Raw genomic sequence first — 23,774 nt, forward strand, 5'->3', positions numbered from 1 at the left:
ATTGAAATAAAGAACATTTACAGGGAAACAACAGTAGAGTGGATGAAGCTGAGAATCAATCAATGATTTGGAACATAAGGAAGAAAAAAACAACCAATTAGAACAAGAAGAAATAAGAATCCAAAAACAAATTAGGATAGTATAAGCAGCCTCTGGGACAAATTCAAAAGTTCCAACATTCACATCATAGGAATGCCAGAGGAGAAGAGAAAGAGCAGGAAATTGAAAATCTATTTGAAAAAATAATGAAAGAAAACTTTTCTAATTATGTGAAGGAAATAGACATTTAAGTCTAGGAAGCACAGAGAGTCCCAAACAAGATGGACGCAAAGAGGCTCACTCCAAGACATATCATAATTAAAATGAGAAAGGTTAAAGATAAAGAGAGATCTTAAAACCAGCAAGAGAAGTTAGTTACCAACAGTAGAGTTTCCATAAGGCTGTCAGCTTACTTTTCAAATGAAACTTTCTAGGCTAAGAGAGATTGATGAGAAATATTCAAAGTCATGAAAAGCAGGGACCTACAACCAAGATTGCTCTACCCAGCAAAGATATCATTTAGAACCAAAGGGCAGATAAAGAGCTTCCCAGAGAAGAGCAAACTAAAGGAGTTCATTATCACCAAACCATTATTTTATGAAATATTCAAGTGACTTATTTAAGAAAAAGATCAAAACTATGAACAATAAAATTGCAATATATACAAATCTATCAACAATTGAATTAAAAAAAAAAAAACAAGAACAGAGATAGAATCATGGATACAGAGAGTGTTTCAATGGTTGCCAGATGGGAGAAGGTTGTGGAGGGATGGGTGAAGAGATGAGGGGATTAAGAAGTACAAATTGGTAGTTACAGAAAAGCCATGGGGATGTAAAGTACAACATGGAAAATGGAGGAGCCAAAGAACCTACACATGACCGATGGACATGAACAAAGGTGTGTGGATTGTCTGAGAGGGAGTGTGGGGTACTGGGTGGAGAGGGACAAAGGAGGAAAAGTTGGGACAATCACATAATTAACAAAATATAATAAAAAATAAGATGCAGTAGAAAATAAGATGCAATAGCCACACAATTTAATGTTGTTGGTCTTCTAAGAGTATTTGCAATTTAGGAAGGTTTTTTTCTTAAAAACTCCAAATCATCAGTTATCTTTATTGCTGTGATTAGTGGGTACCAGTTGCATGAAATTCCAGGATGTTTACTTTACCTAGGGTACTTCTTGCTCCAAGTGAAGAAGTAGATGCCAGGAGAGGTTTAGCTATTAGTTGACTCCCACTCTAGAACGTACCTCAAGGAGGCATTTTAGTCCTCCTCCTGGCTATATTTTTGTAAGAGGTGTATCAAAGCTGAACAATACTCCTGGGAATGGTTTACTCCTGAAAAGCAGGGCAAAAAATTCCGAATGAGTGAATGAATGGAAGGCCATCGCTGTACTCTCTCCTCAGAGGCACAAAGGCAGTCATTCACTGCCCCCATGTTCCCTTCCAGGCTACCCATCAGCCCCAGTTTCCTCCTTTGTGCAGCGCCCTCTCACGTTAGCCCAGCTCCACCTCCAGGTGCAGAGTTTGACGTTGGAATGCGAGAAAGGGATGGGCCGAAACTGCTGGAGAATGCAGATGCTGGCACTGAGACATCATCCCTGGTTCCAGGCCTAAAGAAATCACTACAGTCACTACGTCCTTGAGATGACATACGCCTGATTTATGCCCCTCTTGTGCCTTAGCTTTTGTTTGTTCACTAATCAGTTTTTTATAGCAAGTTTAAAGGACTCGATGTCATGTCCTTGCATTAGCTACTTCAAGAGCACATACAATACAAACCCTGCCTCGTGTGTCTCTTTAGTAAAACTCAAAATAAAGAGGGAATTTATACAGTAGAGTCTCTAGCTGCTGCTCATAGCTCCTAGAGGGTCGAGGTTAAATATTTCCACGAGTAAAGAGCGTTGTCCCAGGCTGGAGTTAGGCCTGGCTATCCGTAGCTGTTTCCATTGTCTTGCAGATCTTTGGTCAAGACCCGGGTTCTGCGCTGAGCTTTTACACCTTCGCTCGAAACTACAACTCCCAGGATGCCCTGCGACCTGAGAATGCGCAAGCGCGTGGGTGACGGAGGTGGGGAACCAGCCTCACCGACAGCGCGGTCGAGTTGGGGGTTCTGCTCGCGGTGGATCCGGCAACTCCCTGGGAGGCAGACGTAGGCAAGACCGGCGGGTACTGGGTACCGAGCTGCAGGCAGTCCCCGCGGGTCTGTGAAGTAGTCGGTGTCCTCAGCGGGCGCCAGTCAGGTGGGTCCAGCCCGGTGCTTTCCAGGAAGTCCGTCTGCAGGCTCGGGCAGGAGTCGCACCGGCCATGGAGGCTCTAGGAGGAGAGATTGCTGCCTTTCAGCCGCCTGCCTTGGTCTCTTTCCCTACAGGTCCCTGTCGGGGAGCGGGGGGACGCTGAGGGCTGCTTCGGGACGACCGTACCGGGTGGGGCCGTGGGGCGCGCTGGGCGTCGCCTGCAGTGGAGGCGCGCGAACCCTGAGTTGATGAATCAGTTGGGGGCCCGGCCTCCCCGGGGTCGGAACCGGCCCCTTTCCGGGGCTGGTCGCAGTGTGCAAGCTCTCGGTCCTTTCCACTCCACCAGGCTTAGCTCGGGGAATGACCATCTTAAAAGGGCTTTCTCACCAGTGCTCCTTCGAAGGCTTCTACTTGTTGAAAGTGGAAAGGGGGAAAAAAAACCCTTAGGGCACACCCTTTTTTTTTTTTTCTCAATTGAAATCTGACTTGTCTGGCATGTGCCGTTTTGATCTGCCTGCTCTTAGAATAAATTCCTGGCTTCCGTGCAGTGCAGCTGGGTCCGGCTGTGAAGTTTGTATATTGATTTCCTTTGAGGACGTGACTGGGTCGTTATATTTTTGCCTACGGAGATTGGTATGTTTCCCTTGCAAGCCTGCATTCTGATTATAAACAAATGAGAAACAGCCGCAGGACTTTTGTTTTTTGTTTTATGTTTAGTTAAGAATAGCGTTTCCAACTTGCCCTTGGCTTCTCTTAAAACCAAAAATCATCTGGTAATGACTGCAGTAAAACTTATCCCAGGAGGTCATATTTGAACAGGAAATAAGTCTGTGGAGATTTAAATTAGTTATGTGCGGTCTCCCTTGGTTTGTAACATTTTCATGCAGCTCATGTTTCTTTTTCTCAGAATCCTTTAGATTAGTTTTTCAGCAGATTAGATTGATTGATTAATTAATTGGCCTGTCAAAAAAAATAAGCTTAGAAAAATAGTTTTGTTCAGCCTCATTTACTTGTGGTAGTCTCTTCCTAGTCCTAGGCACCTTTTTACCCTATTCTTTAAGAGCCCTCAGTCATTTTATTGTAATACTTAGAATCCCCTTTCTAACACATTCTTACCAAAGGAACAAAAAGGGAATTAAAATATCACATCCAATATACCGTATTTTGCTGTGTATAATGCGCACTTTTTGCCCAAATTTTTGAGGGGAAAATAAGGATGCACATTATACATAGGTCATACTAATTCTGTATCTAAATAAATGTTTTTAATTATTTTATTTATGCTTATGCATTAAGTGTAATTCTAGAAAGCATTTATATCCATATGCAAAATAATACTCTTGATAATTGGTTTTGTTTCTAAATACAAATAAATAAAAAATGGAAGTGAAAAATTGAAAGAATTTTTTCCTAGAATTTTGGGCTAAAAACATGGGTGCACATTATATACAGGAGCACATTATACACAGCAAAATATGGTATTATAATTTTCAGGTTGCTTACCAGGATTTCTAGCTTGTTCATCTTTAAAATGAGGTTGTTGGACCAGATGACCCCAACATTATTCTGGTCCTAAACATCTCTGATTTTTAAAAAACTCATTTATATTATCATTCAAGAAACATTGGCCACATGTGTCATTCCAAACCCTGTGCTAGGCATGAAGGAATAAAAATAAGTTCTGGAGGATGTTACTGACCCACTCAATTTCCTTTAATCATATTTTTATGATTAACTTTAAAATTTTGTTATAAACCCTTCAGGGCAAATTACTCTTCACTTCACTTCACCTAAAGTTAAATACGAGCAATTCAAATCCCATTACAATGATCAGGTTTCACTCTAATCAGAGATTTTTGAAGTCTCAGCTACTGGCCCATTTAAATAAAACACAAGCTCTGTACAACAAAAGGACTTGAGTGGTGTAGGGTGGTACTTCTCAAATATGAACATGCATAAGTCACCCAGGACCCTGTAGGTTTGAGGTAGGGCCCTAGAACCTGCATGTCAGATTGGGAATGGCATAGTTACCTATCAGAAAGAAAACTGAATATCAAGGGTTGGGAGATACTTTAGGTGTTCATAATGTCAATTTAAAGATAGGTGCTTATAGCTTTGATATTACATGCATAGCAGTGGCTTTTTCCAACTCAGTTTTAAAAAATAATCCTATTCACTCTAACAAAAATAATTGCTTTCACAAGTTTTTTCTGTTATTTCTGTTCTCTCCTTTGCTTCTCCTTTCTCCTTGCTGAATTCTCGCAGTGTTTTCTCCTCTCTCATCCTCTTTCACTCTCAACTGTTTTTACTCGTTTTAATTCAATAATTCATAGATTCAGCATGTGTTTTGCCACATCCTGTACAAGTCATTGTCTTAGGCTTGTGGTAAATACGGACTTTAAGACACAGTTTTTGTCTGAAAACTTAACTTTCTTTGAGTTTAGGCATGTGTACCTGTTTATAGTTCAGAGAGATAGATATAAGAGCCATCTATAGGGAGTAAAAATGTGGTAGGAGTTCAGAAGGGGAGATCTTTTACAGTTGTGGGGATAGGAAACAAATGAAGTCATCTTTTTTCCACACACTGATCATCTGTGTCTTCCTAGGCTATAGTCTGTGTATTGTTTGAGTGTATGTGTCATAGCTACAGTAGAATACTGTATAATTTTGTAAATTCATTTATTTGGAACCTGGAGTGAAGTGGGTATGTGAAAATCAACTAGATCTGAGCAATATTACAGGGAGGGTGAGAGGTGGTGGGGATAAAAATACACCTGGATAGAGACTAACAGAGGGAGGGGAAGGAGGAAGAGTAAGGAAGGAAGAGGAGGACCCAGTAACACAGGAGGAGGAAAGGGCTCAGGCGGGTTTTCAGGGGTCAGTCTGATGTACACTGCTCTTGGTATTTAGGCTGTGTTATCAACTTTTAAAGATCAAATTAGCTGCCAAACTTTCTTCATGCTTTTCAGTTCCCCTTCAATTTAAATACTATCAGCTCTCTCTTAATTCAAATAATTGAGGAGGGCATTAGTTTCTAGGCTGTTATAGCAGTTAAAGCACTATTGGCTGTCATCGATCTTTGTTGCTGGCATTTGATTTACATGCCTTATTCTCAGTTTTATCTCAGGCCTCTAAAATCACAACTATAAAATCGTATTGGGAGGAAAATGGTATAAAGAATAAAATTCTACTGGACCTCTGACGGTCCATTGGGTACATGTATTGCAATCCTGAAGACTCAGACTTGGTTTTCTATTTATGAAAACTTAAACATGAACACATACTTATATCTATCTACCCACATTTGTCTGTAATCCATTAGGTTATTTGTAATAAGGAATAGAGATGTGAATAATCTAAAGTGGCAAAAATTGAAAATGTATGTATAGCAATATAGATTTCATTTGAAACAAAGTTTTTAACCTATGCCTTGAAGCAGTCCTACTTTGTATTTTTTATGAGGTATAATTAAATTCAGTATAATGCACATATCCGGAGTGTCCAGTTCAAGGAATTCTAGCAATTTTATACAATGTAACTTCTACCAAAACAAGCTAGAAAACTTTTAATTTTTTTTATTTTTTTAAATATATTTTATTGATTATGCTATTATAGTTGTCCCATTCCCCCCTTTATTCCCCTCCGCCCTGCACACCCCCTCACCCACATTCCACCCCACCTTACTTCATGTCCATGGGTTGCACATATAAGTTCTTTGGCTTCTACATTTCCTGTACTATTCTTAACCTTCCCTTGTCTATTTTGTACCTACCATATATGCTACTTATTCCCTGTACCTTTTCCCATCCCCCGCACCCCTTCCCTCCTTTCCAGCCATTTTCCTCCCCAGCCTCCTCCAAAGGCAGCCACTTTGATGCCATATTTCTGATACCATCAATTTGTTTTGCCTAGTCATGGACTTCAAATAAATAGGGTCATGCAGTAATTTGTGCTTTTTTGTGTCTGGTTTGTTTCATGTAACAATGTTTTTGAGATTTATCTGTTTTATGTATGTGTTTTTTAATCAGTGATTATTCATCACTGAATAATATTCCATTGTATGAATATACCCCAGTTTATCTGTTTTTCTCTTGATGGATATTTGGTTTATTTTCAAACTGGGCAATTATGAATAAGGTTGTTATGAACATTCTTTTACAATTCTCTTTTGGATATATGTTTTCATTTCTCTTGGTAAGTACCTAGGAGTGGAATTACTGAGTCATAGGGTAGGTAGATGTATGTTTAACTTTACTAACAAACTGCCAAAGTGATTTATGTATGAGTTCCAGTTGCTGCATTTTTTTAAAGATTTTATTTATTCATCTTTTAGAGAGGGAAAAAGAGAAGGAAAGAAATATCAGTGTGTGGCTGCCTCCTGCATGCGTCCCCCACCCCACACTGGGGACCTGGCCCACAGACTGGGAATTGAACCTGTAACCCTTTGCTTTGCAGGCTGGCACTCAAGCACTGAGCCACACCAGCCAGGGCTAGCTGCTCCACATTTTTAATGTCATCAATATTTAGTGTTGTCAGTCTTTTTTATTTAGCCACATTAGGTGTGAAATGGTACCTCTGTGTGGTTTTAATTTGTCCATTCTGGACATTTTATATAAATAGAATCATGCAATATGTAGTTTTTTATTACTGTCTCCTTTCACCTTTATGCACTTAACAGTTCATTTTGAAAATCACTGAAATACAGACAAGGTTCCTTCAAAGATGTGCATCCTCTTCCTGTAAAGATATTTCCTCTGCTACATACACTCTAACGCCTACACACACTCAAGAACACAAACACATCAAGACAAACTTACAAACTAAGGTGACTGATGCCCAGAGATAACCCTTTACAACAGTCTTGTATCCAGCTTATCTAAGCACTGTCACTACAAGAACGTCAGGTGAATGCGATTTCTGACGTGTGTGGAGCAAGGTGAAGGCCGGTCGGGCAAGAGTGAGTGAGAGCCTGATGGCAGGTTCAAGTTACTTAAAGCGACTTCTGGTGTTTAAGGCAATTCCTAGAACTTCTGGTTAAGTTTTTTTTTTTTTTTAACCAGTTAACAATTGTCTAGTAGGTATATATTTAATGTGTATGTAGATCTGCATAGACTTGTAGGTAGCTCCCTAGCCTATTGCACAGAGCAAGCCCTTTCAGCAGGATATTATTAATCATAAAGTAAGGGATTTGCATCTGGGAAATTATCACCAACGAAATACTTTGTTTCCCTGTGTGTGGAGTTATCATTTTAATGTGGAATTGGTAAAGAATATTTACTTGATATGCACATCTGTGAAAAGAGGAGGGCCTTCAAACATACACGTTCTAAGTCTGGCATCAGCAGCCCTTACCCTGGGGCAAACGTGGCACAATTTGATATAACACCAAGATTTATTTTCGTCCATGGTGGGTTTACGTTAGTATTCTTAAATGACTGCTCTTTTTTCTTTTTTCTTTTTTCTTTTTCTCTGTAATATGGAGACAGGGGTGCTATGGCAGGAGGATGGGAGTGTGTTAGGAGGTAGGATGTGGGCGGGGAGGTGGGTAAGAAAGCTTGATTCTGTTGGGAAATATCAATGAGTATGTGATTATTTGAAACTTGAGGCCCTCTGCTCACCCACTCCTGTTTTTCTGTTGTTTGTCCCTAATATTTACTATTTCTTGGAGAAAATCACAGAGCTATACATAGAAATGAACCACAACAGATTTGCACATTTTCCCCTCTGCAAGGCCTTTGGTACAGCTCGGCCCTTCTGTTAGTCATCAGCACACCCTCTACACCTGCCCCTAGTTTCTTGAGCCCCCAGTAGCATTCTTCCTTGTCAAACTGCCTCACGTCCTACCCTCCTAAGACATAGGACAACATCCCAAGTGAACTCCTGAGTATAGTTTGCTCTGCCCCAGAGAACAGCACTTGTCACTGCATTCAACCCCTTAGCCTTCCCTCCTGCCATTGCCTCTTTTCTTCCTTTTCCACTGCCACAGCCATAGTTCTGGCCTATATCCTTAAAGTAGGACACATTTCAAAGAAATGTTGGTTTAACAGGTTGCTAAAAGACGTGGAAAGATTTGAACGTGAGAAAAAGGGGAAGGCGGTACTGTATCAGGTGTGATGGACATGTGATCTCAGGGCTGGAGGCGGAAAGCATGAAGCTGTGTTTGCTTCCTTGGCTGTAACACTGGGCGCTCCAGAAACACTCCTTCCCCCTCCCTTTTCTTCTGATCCTTTCCCTGTCTCCTTTCTCCTGTACTTTGATCTGTTTGCTTAGTATATACTTCCCTCTACCTCTATTTAGCTAAATCTATCCTCCTCTGACCACAACCCACAGCGATCTCTGAACTTCTGTAGCACTAATTTCAGTACTATTTTTTGTCAGTTAATTACATATTGCTTTGTTGTTGTTGTTGTTGTTGTTGTTTAAGCCTGTCTCATTTCCCCACATAGAGTGTATTAATCCAGGCTCTCAGGTCTCAGGGAACACAAACCCACTTAACCTAGCCTGCCAGGAGGGATGGTGGCAGGGCTGGCAGTTGCAGTGGTCGTTACTGTGTGGCGAGGAGCTCCCCGGAATGACCTGCAGCTGCGCCCCAGAGCAGGCACCAGGGAAGTCCCTGTCCTCCTTCCTCTGTCTTTGTCTTGCATGGACTCTCTAGCTTTTTTCTGTACCTTTCTCTGCCCCTCCAGAATGTTAATTTGTTTTTTAAAAACTGTGTGCTTTATGCTATAATCATGATTACTGAGTTTACTCTCCAACCTTGGCACCTGCGGCAACTGCCTCCCTCCCTCCCTCGCCCTCTTCCGTTCTCTCCTTTATAGATTGGCTTTCTCATGGCTTCCCCCCTTAACTTCAGCTTAAATGTGACTTTGGCTTGCTGTGATGCTGCCTCCAGACTGGTTAGTATATCTCTCAGCTGAGGTTTTGTTCCCAGCTTTCTAGATTCCTGGAGAATTGAATGTTATCTGTCTTGCTTGGGTTGGGGGTAACCCCTTTGCCAAACATCTGTGAGGAAGAGGGCATTGTTATGTGGTTGCTTAGGCTGTATTTGTCACAGAGCCTGCAGTATGGTGGTCCCAAACAAGGGGATTTAGGGTTGATGGTTCCCAAACATGCTTACTTTGGTACCAGAGGTCAGGTATCTTTTTATGTATCTGCACTGCATCTGGTAGATTAACAACTAAAAAGTAGGTGTGTTTCTTATTTAGTATCTGTTTATTGCCATGACTCGCTGACCATTTGACCATTATGATTACTCTTGGGTATAGTAGTCTAATCAGCAGTATTTTTAATATTTAAAATACTGGGTTGGCCAAAAAGTCCATTATGTTTTTTCCATAAAAGACACATTTTTTTCATTTTCACCAATAACTTTATTGATTTGGGTATTTGGAGTATGTCCGGCTATCTCCTGCTATTGGCTTCTAGTGGGTAGAGGCCTGGGGTGCTGCTAAACATCTTCCAGTGCATAAGACAGACCCACAGCAAAGAGTTATTTGGCCAAATGTCAAAGTTCCAAGAACTTCACAAACCACTTTTGACACAGTCGATCGGTCACAGCACCTTCTCCATACACTGCACAAATCTTTTTTGTGTGTTTCAGTTGTGTTTTTAGCTTTCTTGAAATAATTAAGCATAATAGGCTGAAAATGTTGCATATCTTCTTCCATCTTCAACATTAAAATGGCTGCACAAAAATTCACCAATTTTGATAAGTATTTTTTATGTATGCTGACATGACAGCTGTCATAAAACAATCTAACAAAATTGTTTCAAGTGAAGTTAAAGACAACTAAGCACTCCTAGAGCCTAAACAAACTTTTTGGCCAACACAGTAAGTTCAGGTTCAAATATATATTCACTATTGAGAATTTACATGTCCTTGGTCAGACTCTTTAGCCCTTCTGAGTCTTAGTTTCTTTATTTATGAAATGGGGGTAGTTATATTTTGCAGAGTTATACGGAGACATATATGATAAACTACCTGGCATATAACAGGTACTCAAATAAAAATTGATTCCTTTGTTTTTCTCTCTACTATATGGGAATATAGCACATGGCCTCTTTGTTAATCTGAGAAACTCGGGTAAATGAAAGAAATATGTTTCTAAGATGTAAGAAAGATACAGACACTTTTATTCTGTCATTTAAAAATGTTTAAAATTGGTGTCATAACTGTTCATTTTAGAACTATTAATCCTGCACCTCTGTTTGGGGGTTGTAACTATGCTCAGCAACCTCCTCTCCTCTGCATTAAATTAAGTTGCCCTTCTGTGTGGCTCTCCTGATTTCCCTTGTTTACTGTCACAGGAAGAATGTCCTTTAGCCCTCTTTAGAAGAACCTGTGCCAAAACAGACCTTGTGACCCTGGGGTTGGTAAACCAAGCTTCTTGGCCAATAACAATGATCTCTCAGACTTCCCTTCTTTTGTTAGTTCTGCTTTTTCAGTATCACATTTTAAATACTGCTTTTCTTTCTACCTCCAACTCTTCCATTTCTTTTTTTCCCCACAAGCTATCTCCTTTAGCTGTGTGGTTTTCATTATTTCAGTAGTTTTATATAGTTTGGATTTCATTGTATGTATACATGTATTTTTGAAAGCTATATTTTGGCAGTTTTCATTATCATGTATGGTGAACTCTCCTAACTTAATGTGGAAAAATTAGAGTTTTTGTACCAAAAGTTTTGTGCCTTCTGTCTTGAAACTCCAATGAAAACCTGTGAATACCCCCTCTTTACTGTATTCTTGGATGCTTCACCACATGCAAATCTCCAGCTCAAATCACCAAAGTTTCTTCTTTAAAACAGTTTTATCAAGGTATAATTTACATATCATAAAATTCATCCATTTTAAGTATACAATTCACTAATTCCAAGAACTTTTCCCATCAAAAACTCTTTGGGGTTCTCTTTGGTTTCTGAGGGGATAGTCATCTTGCCCTTTTCCTTTTGTCCCCAAGATCCCTTGTGTGGATGTTGTTCCTGGCTACGTGTGGCTCCTTACAAGTACCCCGTCTGTTGACTGCTGCTTCAGTTACTCATTCTAGATACGATAGCACTTCATTAAGAGTGAGGTTCTCTACAGTTGGGACACAGGGTCGAGGTGGTGGGGCAGTGCCATTTTCTTAAAGAATGGCCCCCCTCTGCCTGACTGCCTAAGGGAACGTATTATCTCTTTTTAGGTGTTCTCTACCTGGTGAGAAGTACATCTAATTCCAGGGCACACCAAATTTCTTTGATTGGTTCTGTATTTCCCACCTCCTACGTGAGACATCAAGACACATTATGCAAATTGTAGGCAGGTGCCTCTTCAAATATAACTGCTTCTCCATGTTAGTTTGAAAATTAATGTAATTGCCGTATATGTGCCCAGGTCCCTGAGATTGTTTAGAGTGAAACCAGTGTTATACCTAAAAGTCACAAGTGTGCTGCTTCTCTGAAGGTGTGTACAAAATGCCTTCACAATGTAGAGGGAGGCACGGTCCATTGAGGAGCATGCAGTCATACCAGTTAGGGCACCAGATACCTGAATCAAGTATTGGGACAAAATGGTATAGTGCACCCTGCGCATTGTAACCTTCAGAGTGGAAAACAGAGTAATTAGTTAGGGCCAGAGGAGCTAGGAAAGGCTTTGGAGAAGAATGTATTTGAGCTAGTCTTTGAAGGGCGTGTCAAGTTTGGGTAAGATGGAAAGGTGACGTTTAGGGATGGGGTAGGAGGATGGTTGAAGAGAAGTGCACACTTTCCCACAGAGTTGTGGGAAACAAATGAGGTAAAGGTGTCAAGGTGAACTACCTAGGATATTTGTGAGACCTGGAGGAAGCCAGGCTGTTTAGAGCAGAGCATTCCTAGTACTAATTGTTATTGAAAGGAAGAAGGTGGAGTTTTCTAGGATCTCCTGAGAAACTGTCAAACTACAAACACCTAACAAATAAGAAAAATGTCCGAACACAGGGATGATGTGTAAAAGCCCTGTTTCAGGAAGCAGAGTCAGGTGACTATGATCAAGATCTTCGGAGCAGGAAAACATGAGCCTGAGTCAGGCCAGAAGTTTATTTGTCCCTGGGGGAGAGAGTCTGGTAAAGCATTATTTTTACTTCCTCTTTATGAGGCTCCAGAAATTTGACTAAGTCCAGAGACATGGGGCTTTGAAGGCCTGCTCAGAACATCAGAAAAATTAAAGTTACTTCTCTTGATGTTTGATTATGGAAAAGGAAAAAAACACCCCCACACTGGCCTCAATCCCAGTTTCAGAGTTTACTTGTGGGGGTGGGGGTTGATAATCTTTTTTTATTTCTCTTCCCACAACCAGTAAAAAAACGAACAAAAACCAATCAACTTAGGTACAAGGATCCAGTATTTTAAAAAGCACTGTGCAGAGTGCCAGAGTTTCAATTATATAGGGACTTTGGTCCCAAGCTGTGGAACTTGAGAGACTATATAATTTTATGTCACTTAAAATGAGTTTTGCTATTTGTCTCATAGATTGTTAGTCTTTTTTCTTAATGTTCTGAAATTCTTTTCCTTTTCATTGAATTTATTGGGGTGACATTGGTTAACAAGATTATACAGGCTTTGGGTGCACAATTCTGCCACACATCATCTGTACACTGTATTGTGTGTTCACCACTCTGAAATTCTTTTCGTAGGGTTCTTTGATAACTAATGCTTTTGTTTTGCTTTTCTACCAAAGCACTTTTTCTTATTACCTGTATTTGCGTGTGGTATGCATAATTCAAAAGTCAGAGATGGTATTTGTTACCGTTTTTTCATACATGGTGTCACAATGCAATAAGCGATTGAGTTCTTTAAATTAAAAATAAAATAAATGCACATGATACAAAACTCAAAGAACCACTAGATATATAGTGAGCACTCTCCCTGTATCCTTGGCTCTCCAGCTGGTCTCTGGTCTTGTTCGTCCTCTCAAGAGTCATTCCCAAGGCACGTTTTAAATGTTGAATGATCTTAGACTTTTAGATTTGGAAGAATCTTAGGGGTCATTTCTTTATCATTACATTTCTTGTGATGTTAGAGAAAAGTGGGTCAGATTTGAGGAATGGACGTGGATAAATAACGGGGTTGGGTGGCCCTTCCAGAATTCTTACATTATCACTGTTTGAAACTAAATCCTTTATGAAGCCAGTTTCCCAAAGATCTCTTTCTAAATTCTGAATATACTTTTTTTCTCTTAAGGTTTTTTCTAATATTTTCTAGTACTGCCCTATTCTTGAGTGTCTTGGTTTTCAAATTTAATTAAAGTAAAAGCAATATTTAGATGCTTTTAAATTTATTTAAAAAAGAAAATAAAGAACAAGGCAGAAATAAATTAGTACTTTAGTATTTTTACTGTATTAGTAAAATTTATATCTAATTTGTGATTGTTTGCATTCATTTCTATGATTTATGATGTAGTGAGAATTCATGTTGTCATAAAAACATTTCTAATTTTATTATAGGAAGATAGGAAATGATCTGTAAAAATTTGGTTTTTTTAGTGACTTTAAAGGAAAGCATTTATTACTATGGTCATTCCACTTTAACCTTTTTTTTTTTTTTTGTACTTAACCACATTGGTCCATGTTTGACTTCACTGTTAACTTTTTTGTTTAATCTGTCTTGGTTTTTCAAGTCACCTTCCTGAAGTATTTCATGTTATTGTTTTTGTCCTTTTAGCATGATTCAGCTTTCATATTTTTCCTTTCTTCTTAAATATTGTTCATCTTAGCAGTGATGAGAATAAGTTAGCATTTTTCTCCCCCCATAATATTGGGTTAAATAGTGTTTTCTTAAGATCATAGACGTGGAGGTAGAAGAGAGAGACCTGAGCCCCCTGAGCCCAGGGCTAACTAAACAAACAGGCTTCACCACTTCTCTCTCCTCTGTGGGATAGTGGCTGCCTGAGGGCCAAGGCAGAGTCAGCCACCCGGGGGAGAGGCTGTTTGGTTTGCAGTGTGTGTTATGGACGTGGAGCTGTCCATTTTCAGAACCGGGGCTACATTTTGGGGACATGAAGAAGTCCATATTCAGAACCAGGGCTATCTGTGTTTTGGCTGTCTCAAATAGCCTAGGAAGCTGAGAAGTGAAGTGGCCTACTCAAAATCACAAAGCCCATAATTCGTAGATCTGCTCACCCCCCAGTTCAGTGCTGGAAGCTAAGTGCTGGGCGCTAAGTACTGGGCTTTTTTCTCTGGAAGAATTCTGGTATTCCTTCTGGATTTTGTTTTTCTTTTCAAGTGAGAATTGAATTCTGTTAGGTACTTAAGTTTGTCACAGTTTGTTTGGGAAGGGCTCAGAAGTATTCATTAGGCCATCTAAAGATAGAGAGGATTCTCATTATTTTAGCAAAGAAAAGGGGCTTGAGTTACAGCTAGCTAAAATTTAGAAGCTTTCACTTATTTTTGAGACTGTAGGCTTTCCCCTTAAATGTTTAAAACTTGCTATCATCTTATTTCTGTTACAATCTAACCAGACCCATTCTCCCCCCACAAGAGGGAAAAGGTTGAAATTTTATCAGAAAGAAGGACTTTTATTAAAGAGAGATTGTTGGTTCATAAGACTTGGCCTGGAAGAATTAAACCACCAGTAGCATGCCACAGGGTAGGGGGATGCTGTAAGAGCTTTTCATTTTCAACGGTTATCTACGTTTTAGCCAGGACTGTGCAATTACAAACAACTCAGTACACACAGGTGGCAATAGTAGCTATATATACTGTGTGTATATGAGTATTTATTTTATGATCATTGACTTGGTAAATCTTCATATTAAAAATATCCTCTCTGACAATTTCCACATCTTGTGGGCTTATTTTGGTGGTTTAGATTAGTTCTTATAATCCCTTAGAACACTTTCTTCCGTGTTTTACCAAAACCTTTTTTAAAGTCTGTAGAATGAGGACAGCTTTCATACAAAATATTTGATGCCTTATTAACTGTAAGTAATCAAATCTGCAAGTATTGCCAACTCCATTCATGCACATCTTCATCTACACACACGCTGTTCAGTGTAGTTGATTTCTCCCAGGGTCGTTTCCTCATTCGGAGATATGTTTTTCCAAATAAACAAATTTCCAGTTGAATAATGGTGCAGTTCTTAATCTCTGTTGTGATACAGATGTTGACATATAGAATTGCTAGGGGTAGGGTTCTGCACACCCTCGGTGCAAACGGGAAGTGGAGAAAGAGGGGGCATCCTAGTGGTGGGTTCTATTCCCAGTGCCTCGCAGGCTGTTCTCTAATGATGGAAGGTGGCGGGAGAAGGTCTGAGGGAGAATCGGATTTGCTTTCACTCTGCACCCAACTTTTCTGGTCACCACTTGTGTAAATTGAGAGAGAGAGTTATTCAAAAGAAAATTGAAAAGCATTAAGTTCTTAACATTTAACATTAAATCTATAGTTCAGTATTTGTAGTCCCTGTTCCTTGTTTGTGCCATATCTTTGATTCTTGTAATCTCTTAAATTCCAGTTTGAGAAAAAGGAGACTTAGAGCAAAATCTGTACTATGCAATTTTCTCAAGTTCTTTTTCTCTCATTCCCATGGTTCCTTTTCTCTCTGCATGCTGTACCCCTTCAGTCCAGTGCCTCCCCTCCCCCAGAGCAGTACATTAAATGAAAGAGGCACTTAATAGATATGTACAAATAAACATATTTATATTGATTTGAAGGTGGGGAAATTGGTAAGTTTGAAAAAGGGAGAGTTTTCTGGAAGTAAGGAAAAAATCTGGTCTGAAGCCCAGGAAATTCATAAGAGATGAAACTCTTGTTACCAGTTACCTTTTGTTCACTGGATAAAATTCAGCTTGCTTTTAGCATGGTTTCTTTTAGACCTAGCCTCGCATTTATTTTAGGATTTTGTATTTAGTCCAGTGCTTACTAACTTAGTGGATTAAGAAAACTCTTGCAAGAGGAAGAATGAGTCATAGCGGTACTTCCCTTTGGGAGAGAAAGAGAAAAGAAAACCTCAGATTAGTCTTCATTATATACCTGGACGGGTTCAGCATTTCACTTGATGGCTGAGCAATAATAAGCTTTCCTTGCAAGTCAGCTCATATCATATTTGGTTTTATCCACAGTATGACTGGTAGAAGGCTCTTTTAGGTTAATCAGCAGACATAAAGAGTTCTGTAACCTTATTACCCTGGGAGATTTCATTCATATGATGTCATGTCTATTTTAAGATTTTTTTTTTTTTGCTTGTAACAACTTTTAGCAAAGCTTCAGCATTTCCTAATGTACCCAGTCTATTAAACAAACAAAACAAAAAAAAGAAAGAAAGGAGAAACTGGGTGTGTTAAGGGTGTGGCTATTGCACATTTGTCTTTGGTATGCATAGACTGGGCTCCTCTCTGACCTTCCCTTGTGTCTCTGATGCTGCAACTCCACCAAGAAGAATAAAAAGAGGAGTCAGCTAGCACTAGGAGCTGCTGTGGCTGCTTTGAGCCGGAAAAGGAAGTTGGATGCTCACAGGGGAACCACAAAGTCTCTCAGTACTATCTTATTCAAAGAGTGGTTTTGAAGTGGTATGAGTAACGTGTTAACTATTTTCTTATAGTAGTCACAGATATGACCTGGCTGCTTTCCACCTGAAGGTTGTCCTCACTGCCTTGGCTAGGTGGCTTAGTTGGTTGGAGCATCATCCCTACACCAAAAGGTTGTGGGTTAGATCCCCAATTGGGGCACATACAGGAAGCAACTGATCTCTATTGCTCCCTCCCTCCCTCCATCCCTCCCTCCCTCTTCCTCCCCCCCCCCCACAAATCAATACACATATCCTTGAATGAGGATTAATTTTTTTAAAATTGTTTTTTAAGGTTGCCCTCAGTAACTTGCTTCCAGTTAAACCTCTTCTTTGTCTGGGCCCTATCAAGTTTTTCTGGGCTGCCCTGAGACCTTCAGACCTCTATTTTCCTACCTATGCTTTGGGGATCTATAGATATCAGTTTTTTAAAAATTCAAGATGTTGTCAATAGCAATAGCAGGAAAGACAGGGCCACTTAGCTAATCTCATACATGGGTTGGTTAGTTCCCATGAAACCTTTACACAGTATTTTCTTGAATTCTGCATGCAAAGCAACTACCTCACTCAGATTGCCCACATTTGGGTCAACCGTAGCATCCCGAGAACTCCACAAAACTCATTTAGTGCACTGTCTTTTAGGCTTCATTGTGTAGAAGAGCCAGTGAACCAAACAGAGGGATAGGTTTAGTATCCAATTTATTTCCTTTAAAAATGGTCTTTACTATAAAAGTAACACATATTATATACAATTAAAATAAAATGGTTTTCATTTTTTAGAAGTAAATACTGTGTACATAGTGCTTTGGATGAGGTGGACACAAAGTACATTTTTTGGTTATAATTAGTGTTATCTAGAATCATAAACTTACAAAAAGGAAGTGACCTTATGAGACTTAGAACTCCCTTGCACTTGAGGAATCTGCTGCGCACCATCACTGACAGATATTCCTACTCTTTAACAGAGCCAGGGATAGACAGATGACTTTCTTTATTCCAGCCTTCTGCGACCAAGAATGTTTCTCAAACCAGCAGAGATGAAACTGAAGCCTAACATTAAAGAGGGGAGTAGTTAGGTGCTTTTAAATGTTAAAATTTCCAGGCAGAGATCACTTATTTTTAAATTGTTTCCAGATTAATTCTGAAGCCAGATCCAAACCAAAAAAAGGAATGTTGATTTGAAATTTTTAACTAAAGCAAATTGAAGCAGATACTTAAGATGTTACTGGATGGTGAACCATAACCAGGTCAAAAGATTACATGGATATTTATCTAGAGGGTATACTTTGATTCCAACTACTATTATCTCACATATATCAACATGAAATACTTTTATTTAAAGATAAACTTCCGTAATCACTAAGAGTCTTCTTTGCCATGAAAGGATAATGAGACCACCAGCCACTAGTCACTGTCTGGAACAGAAAGACAAAGGGAGAGCCATGCTGGTTAGGCATAGTCTCTGTGAGCAAGGATGACCAGTGTCTTACAGGGGTTTTTTGGGAAGCATGGAATTCCCCAACTGGCAAACTTTTCAAAGCCATAGTGACGCCACTGTAGAAGCATGATTATTTGGGTGTCTTTTGATTGGTTGGCTGACACTTAAGAGTAGTGTTTACTGAAGTGAATCTCTGTAATTGGCTGACCTTTGGAAGTGAGAAGCTGAAGGTGATTGATTTGCTTACAAAGGTAAATTGTTGAGTTTTGTTTTGGTTTTTGATGACTTGTTAAAAATGGCTGCAGAAAAATCCTTTTCTATGTTTGTGAGAACTTTAATTTTCAACAATTAAATACATATAATTAATTGCGCAATGCAAACATATACAGCAGGTCCTTAAATAACATTGTTTTGTTCAACATTGTTTCCCTTATAACATTGAGAGGGTAGTGTAAGAACTTAACTCTTGTTTATATCAATTATCCTATTGGTAAAATTGGTTTCATTATATGTGTTTTTGCCTGAAGTTGCAGAACTTATTGATGACGTTAAGTGAGGACTTAGTATATTTAAAAAATTTTTGAGGCACAATTCCAGAGTAAAGGGAGAAAATCTTAAGTGGGCAGCTTAATAAGTTTACTTATATATATACTTGTGTAATTACAACCCAGTTCACAGCACATTTTCATACCCCAGGATGCTCTCTAATGTCCCTGCTTTATCAGTACTGCCTAATAGCTATTTCCCATGGGTTAGTTTTGCCTGTTCTTGAATTTTATGTGCATGAAAGCATGTAGCATTCTTTTATGTCTGGCTTCTTATATTCCTTTCAACATAAGGCATGTGAGTTCATTCATGTTTTTGCACTTATCAGTAGTTGCTCTTTATCTCTATTTATGGCTGTTCCACAATTCCTCTGTGTATTCTGTAATGAACATTTTAGTCATTTTCAGTTTGAGGATGTTATGAATAAAGCTGCAGTGAACACTTTTTACATCTTATTTTATTAACATAAATAAGCATCTCTCTTGGGTATATAGCTAGGAGTGAACTTGCTGTGTCATTATGGTATGATGTATGGTATGGTTGTTTAGTTTTAGTACATACTGCCAAATAGTTTTCCAGTGTTTGAATCAATTTGCACTTCACCAGCAATTTATGAGTTTCAGTTGCTACACATCCTTGTCAACACTTCAGCTAGGCCTCAAAGAATGTGTAGAGGTTTGATTGTGGGCAGAGGTAGATGAGAAAGAATGCTTCCAGAGAGAGGGAACAAAAATAAAGGCATAGCGACCTAAAGAATTCGTATTTGGAGTATAGGCCATGTAGTTGGGGAATGGCTGGAGATAATATTAGAAAGCTGTCTAGGACCAGGATATGAACTTTGTATTTTATGCTGAGGAACTTGAACTTTATCTTGTATGTCAGGGGTTGGCAAGTTTTTTCTACAAAGGGTCAGATAGGGAATGTTTTAGGTTTTGCAGACCATCTGTCCCTGTTGCATTTATTTAACTTTGTCATTGTAGCAAAAAGAGCAGCTATGGACAATACATGTGACTTTGTTTCAGTAAAACATTATTTACAGAAACAGGTAGCAGGCAAAATTTTGCCCGCTGACACTATCATTAGCCTAAACACTGCTGTAGGTAACAATGAGGTCTTTTTAAAAAATTGTTTTCTAAGTACAGCTTTCTCCATTTTCCCCTACCCAACCCATCCCCACCTCCCACCCTTGATCTTAACTCCTTTGGCTTTGTCCATGTGTCCTTTATACACGTGGTAATATGAGTCTTATATAGGGTTTTTGAGCCAGAGAACAGCGGCACATGCGTTCACTAAAGAGAGAACAGAGAAGGGTCTGAAGACCCTGAGCCTGCCCTCTCGAAGTAGTGATGAAATGGAGGTGACACCTCATGTAATGAGAGAATGTATTTCTGAAACATGTAATTTCCAGTTTTGGTGTTTTGTTTTTACTGTCAGTGTCAAGACCTTATGCTCTCTCAAAAATATGAAAGTGGAAGAAAATAGGTAGAGATCCAACAGGGGTGTCCAACCTTTTGGTGTCTCTGGGCCACACTGGAAGACAGAGTTGTCTGGGGCCACACGTTGAATATACCAAACACTAACTCACACTGATGAGCAAAAAAAAAAAGGTTTTAAGTATATTTACAACTTTGTGTTGGTCCTCATTCATAGTTATCCTGGGCCCCATGTGGTCAGGAGTCCAACACGGGTTGCACACCCCTGGTAGGATATGGCTCTAATTTTAAAAACTATTCAAATAGAAAGCTAAATGTCTCAGTGAAATGAAATTGCTGAGAATCCATCTGAAAATTGGCAGGTCCTGGAAATCTAGTGTGAAAAATAAGGAGGACTCTAGAGATAAGTAATACTTAAAAAGGAAGTTGGTTAATGGGATGAAGAGTTTCCTGATGTTCCTGAGTGTACCCCTTCTAACCAAAGTCAGGTGAAGCAGTGGCAGAGTAAATAGGAAAGCATGCCATGGCAACAGCCCCTGTAGACTTTGGGGGCTATTTTAACCAAGTTTTTTGGCCTGTGAGTAGGACAAGATAGGCTGCTGCAAGAGTGTGAACCTAGTTATCAGGGTTGACATGACGTAAGCTTTCTGGAGCAGTGGGTCTCACAGTACACTTCTGGGCCTGGGCCACTTGGGAGTGTGTTAGAAATGCAGATCCTCAGCCCTGCTGCAGACCCCTTGGTCAGGAGAATGAGGGTGGGGCCAGGAATCTGGGTCTCAACAAGCCTCTGCAGAGATTTCTAAAACTTGAAAACTGCTACTCCAAAAAGTGAATAAGGAGGAAGAATTAAACAGTCTGAACATAACAGAATTTCAAATTTAAAAATTTTCTCCTTCCTAACTTCCTGGCAAAACTTTTTGCTTATGTACAAACTTAGTGTGTGTGTGTATTTTAAGTGACTGAGAATACAGTACTTTAAAAAAACCCTATTCCTGTGATGTGTAAATTATCTTTGTTATTTTTTTTATTTAATTGTATTTTACGTTAGCTTGGCGATCTTAAAAAGTTCCAGACACAGGATAGATTTAAAATCCTTTTCTAGCACATAGGATTCACTTCTTCATCGTTCAGAATTTGTTCCCCTTCCAGTAGACAGATGTCAGAGCACAAGCAAGCAAGGGCAGGTTCTCCCTAGGGCAGAAAGCAGAGCAAAGCACTGTTTCCAGTTTCCCTTACTGAGGAGTTTCTCAGCTTCTCCTGCTAGGAACATTGTCAGTACAAACAGACATTCCTCAATAGAGGAGGAGAGTGGAGAGGGAAGCTACTATCAAGTTAGAGAATCTGAGAATGTGAACACCTGATGAAAGAATACTACTGTTAAGTTTTCAGTGACTTTAGATAGGATGAGCACCAGTTGTTTGCTTTGGATGGAAGCTTCTGGGAAACTTTAGTGTATTACCTGGAATTTCTTGCCCCTTGGCAAAATTTCATTATCTGAAATGGCATTCTACTGCTTTGTAAACCAAAAAAAAAAGCAAGCCAATTTCTTAAAAATTAAATAAAGAACACTTAAAAACATTTTCATGAAAAGCTAATTAAGAGTTGGAAGAAAATGAAAAAGGGTTTTTTAAGTACATAACTGATGAAGATTAGTATCCAGAATAAAAAGAGCATCTGTTTTTTTTTAAAGTAAACAACAAAAAAAATGGGCAACAGATTCTTCATAGAATAAGGAACACCATTAGCCAGTGAATGAACATATGAAAAGATGCTCAGCCTTATAATTCAGCAAAATGCAAATTAAAACGACAGTGAAATAAAATTTCACATTCACCAGAAAGGCCAAAAGAAAAAGAAAAACCTGGTAATGCCATCAATTACAAAGGATGAACAGCCTGAATTGTCAGGTACTGAATCTTTTAAGACTGTAGGTAGGTATAACCACTTTGAAAATAGTTTGACATTACCTAGTAGAGTATAAGCATACCCTTTGCATAATTTTGAGAAACTCTTGCATGTGTATATCAGGAAATAGGTAATAAGATTTTTTATAGTGGAAAAATAGGAAAACTACAAAAACCTCAAATATTCATGTATAACTATCAGTATTATACTAACTGAATACTATATAGCAATGAAAATGAAAGAAGTATAGCTTTAGGCATCAACTCAAAAATAAGTGAAAAAAGCAAGTCACAGAAGGATATATAACTATATAAGCCCATTTATATAAAGTGCAAAAAAAAAGAGTAAAACTAAAACTGTTAAGGATATGTATACTTGAGGCAAAACTATAGGGGAAAACCAGAGAGTAAGAATTCAAAATTCAGTACAATGGCTGCTACTTTGGGGTATGAAAATGCCACTGGCAAAGGGAATGTGAGGGGACTAGTACTGTTCTCTTTCTGAAGAAGGACAGTACATGCATAAGCATTCATTTTATTTTTTAAGCAATAGTATATAAAGATGCTCTGTGTGACAGATTTTACTTTGGGTTAAAGAATGAGCTATTAGGGTAAACTATTTTATTCTCTCCAAGGAATGTCATGTTTCTCACCTATAGAACCTAGGTGGCATGCATATATGTATGCATTTCAAAATACATATAATATGTATAAAATGCTTATTTTGTGTATTTTGTATATGTGTACACAGGCCTTATTTCGGTGCTCAGTCCACAGAGCCACACCAACCAGGGCTATTTATTGCCATTTTTATTGTTCATAGTTTTGATCTTCTTTTTTTTCTTAAGTCAGTCCCTTTAGCATTTCATATAATAATGGTTTGGTGATGGTGAACTCCTTTAGATTTTTCTTGTCTGGGAATCTCATTATCTGCCCTTCGGTTCTAAATGACGGCTTTGCTGGGTAGAGCAATCTTTGCTCTTAGATGTAGGTCCCTGCTTTTCATGACTTTGAATATTTCTCATCAGTCCCTTCTAGCCTGCAAAGATTCTTTTGCAAAATCAGCTGACAGTCTTATGGGAGCTCCCCTGTAGGGGAGTTGGGAGGTAACTAACTTCTCTTGCTGCTTTTAAGATTCTCTCTTTATCTTTAACCTTTGGTGTTTTAACTATGATGTGTCTTGGAGTGAGCCTCTTTGCAGCCATCTTGTTGGGATTCTCTGTGGTTCCTAGACTTGCATATCTATTTCCTTCACCAAATTAGGTAAGTTTCCTTTCGTTATTTTTTCAAATAGATTTCTGAATTTTGGTCTTTCTCTCCTCCTCCTGACACCCCTATGATGTGAATGTTGAAACACTCGAAGTTGTCCCAGAGACTGCTTACCCTTCCTTGTTATTTTAGATTCCTTCTTCTTCTTGTTCTGATTGGTTGTTTTTTGCTTGCTTATACTGCAAATCATTGATTTGATTCTTGGCTTCATCCGCTCTGCTGTTGTTTCCCTGTAAATTTTTCTTAAGTAGTGAATCTTTCATTCTGATTAGGCCTTTTTATACTGTTGAGATCCTAAATTCCTTAATCCTTATGACCAGTGTTTTGATTTCTGCATCTGATAGATTGCTTATCTCCATTTTGTTTAACTCTTTTTCTGGAATTTTCATCAG

The 23,774-nt window shown here is 39.0% G+C and overlaps 1 protein-coding gene across 4 annotated transcripts in view; it reads left to right on the forward strand.

Annotated features, from left to right (window-relative positions):
- The first annotated feature begins 1,952 nt into the window (after positions 1 to 1,952).
- TMOD3 (tropomodulin 3) overlaps positions 1,953 to 23,774 on the forward strand; it is a 70,834-nt gene continuing 49,012 nt past the window's right edge. Inside the window, exon 1 of one of the 4 annotated variants that reach the window (XM_045822384.1) lies at positions 1,953 to 2,286. The gene's annotated coding sequence lies outside the window, so the exon portion shown is untranslated. Of the gene's footprint in view, positions 2,287 to 2,318; positions 2,415 to 2,543; positions 2,914 to 23,774 lie in introns of those variants that run through there. The other 3 variants (XM_045822387.1, XM_045822386.1, XM_045822385.1) reach the window with 3 other exon arrangements.

Source organism: Phyllostomus hastatus, unplaced genomic scaffold (assembly GCF_019186645.2).
Source record: "Phyllostomus hastatus isolate PE091 unplaced genomic scaffold, TTU_PhHast_1.1 phas_scaffold_501, whole genome shotgun sequence".
Classification (NCBI taxonomy): Eukaryota; Metazoa; Chordata; class Mammalia; order Chiroptera; family Phyllostomidae; genus Phyllostomus; species Phyllostomus hastatus.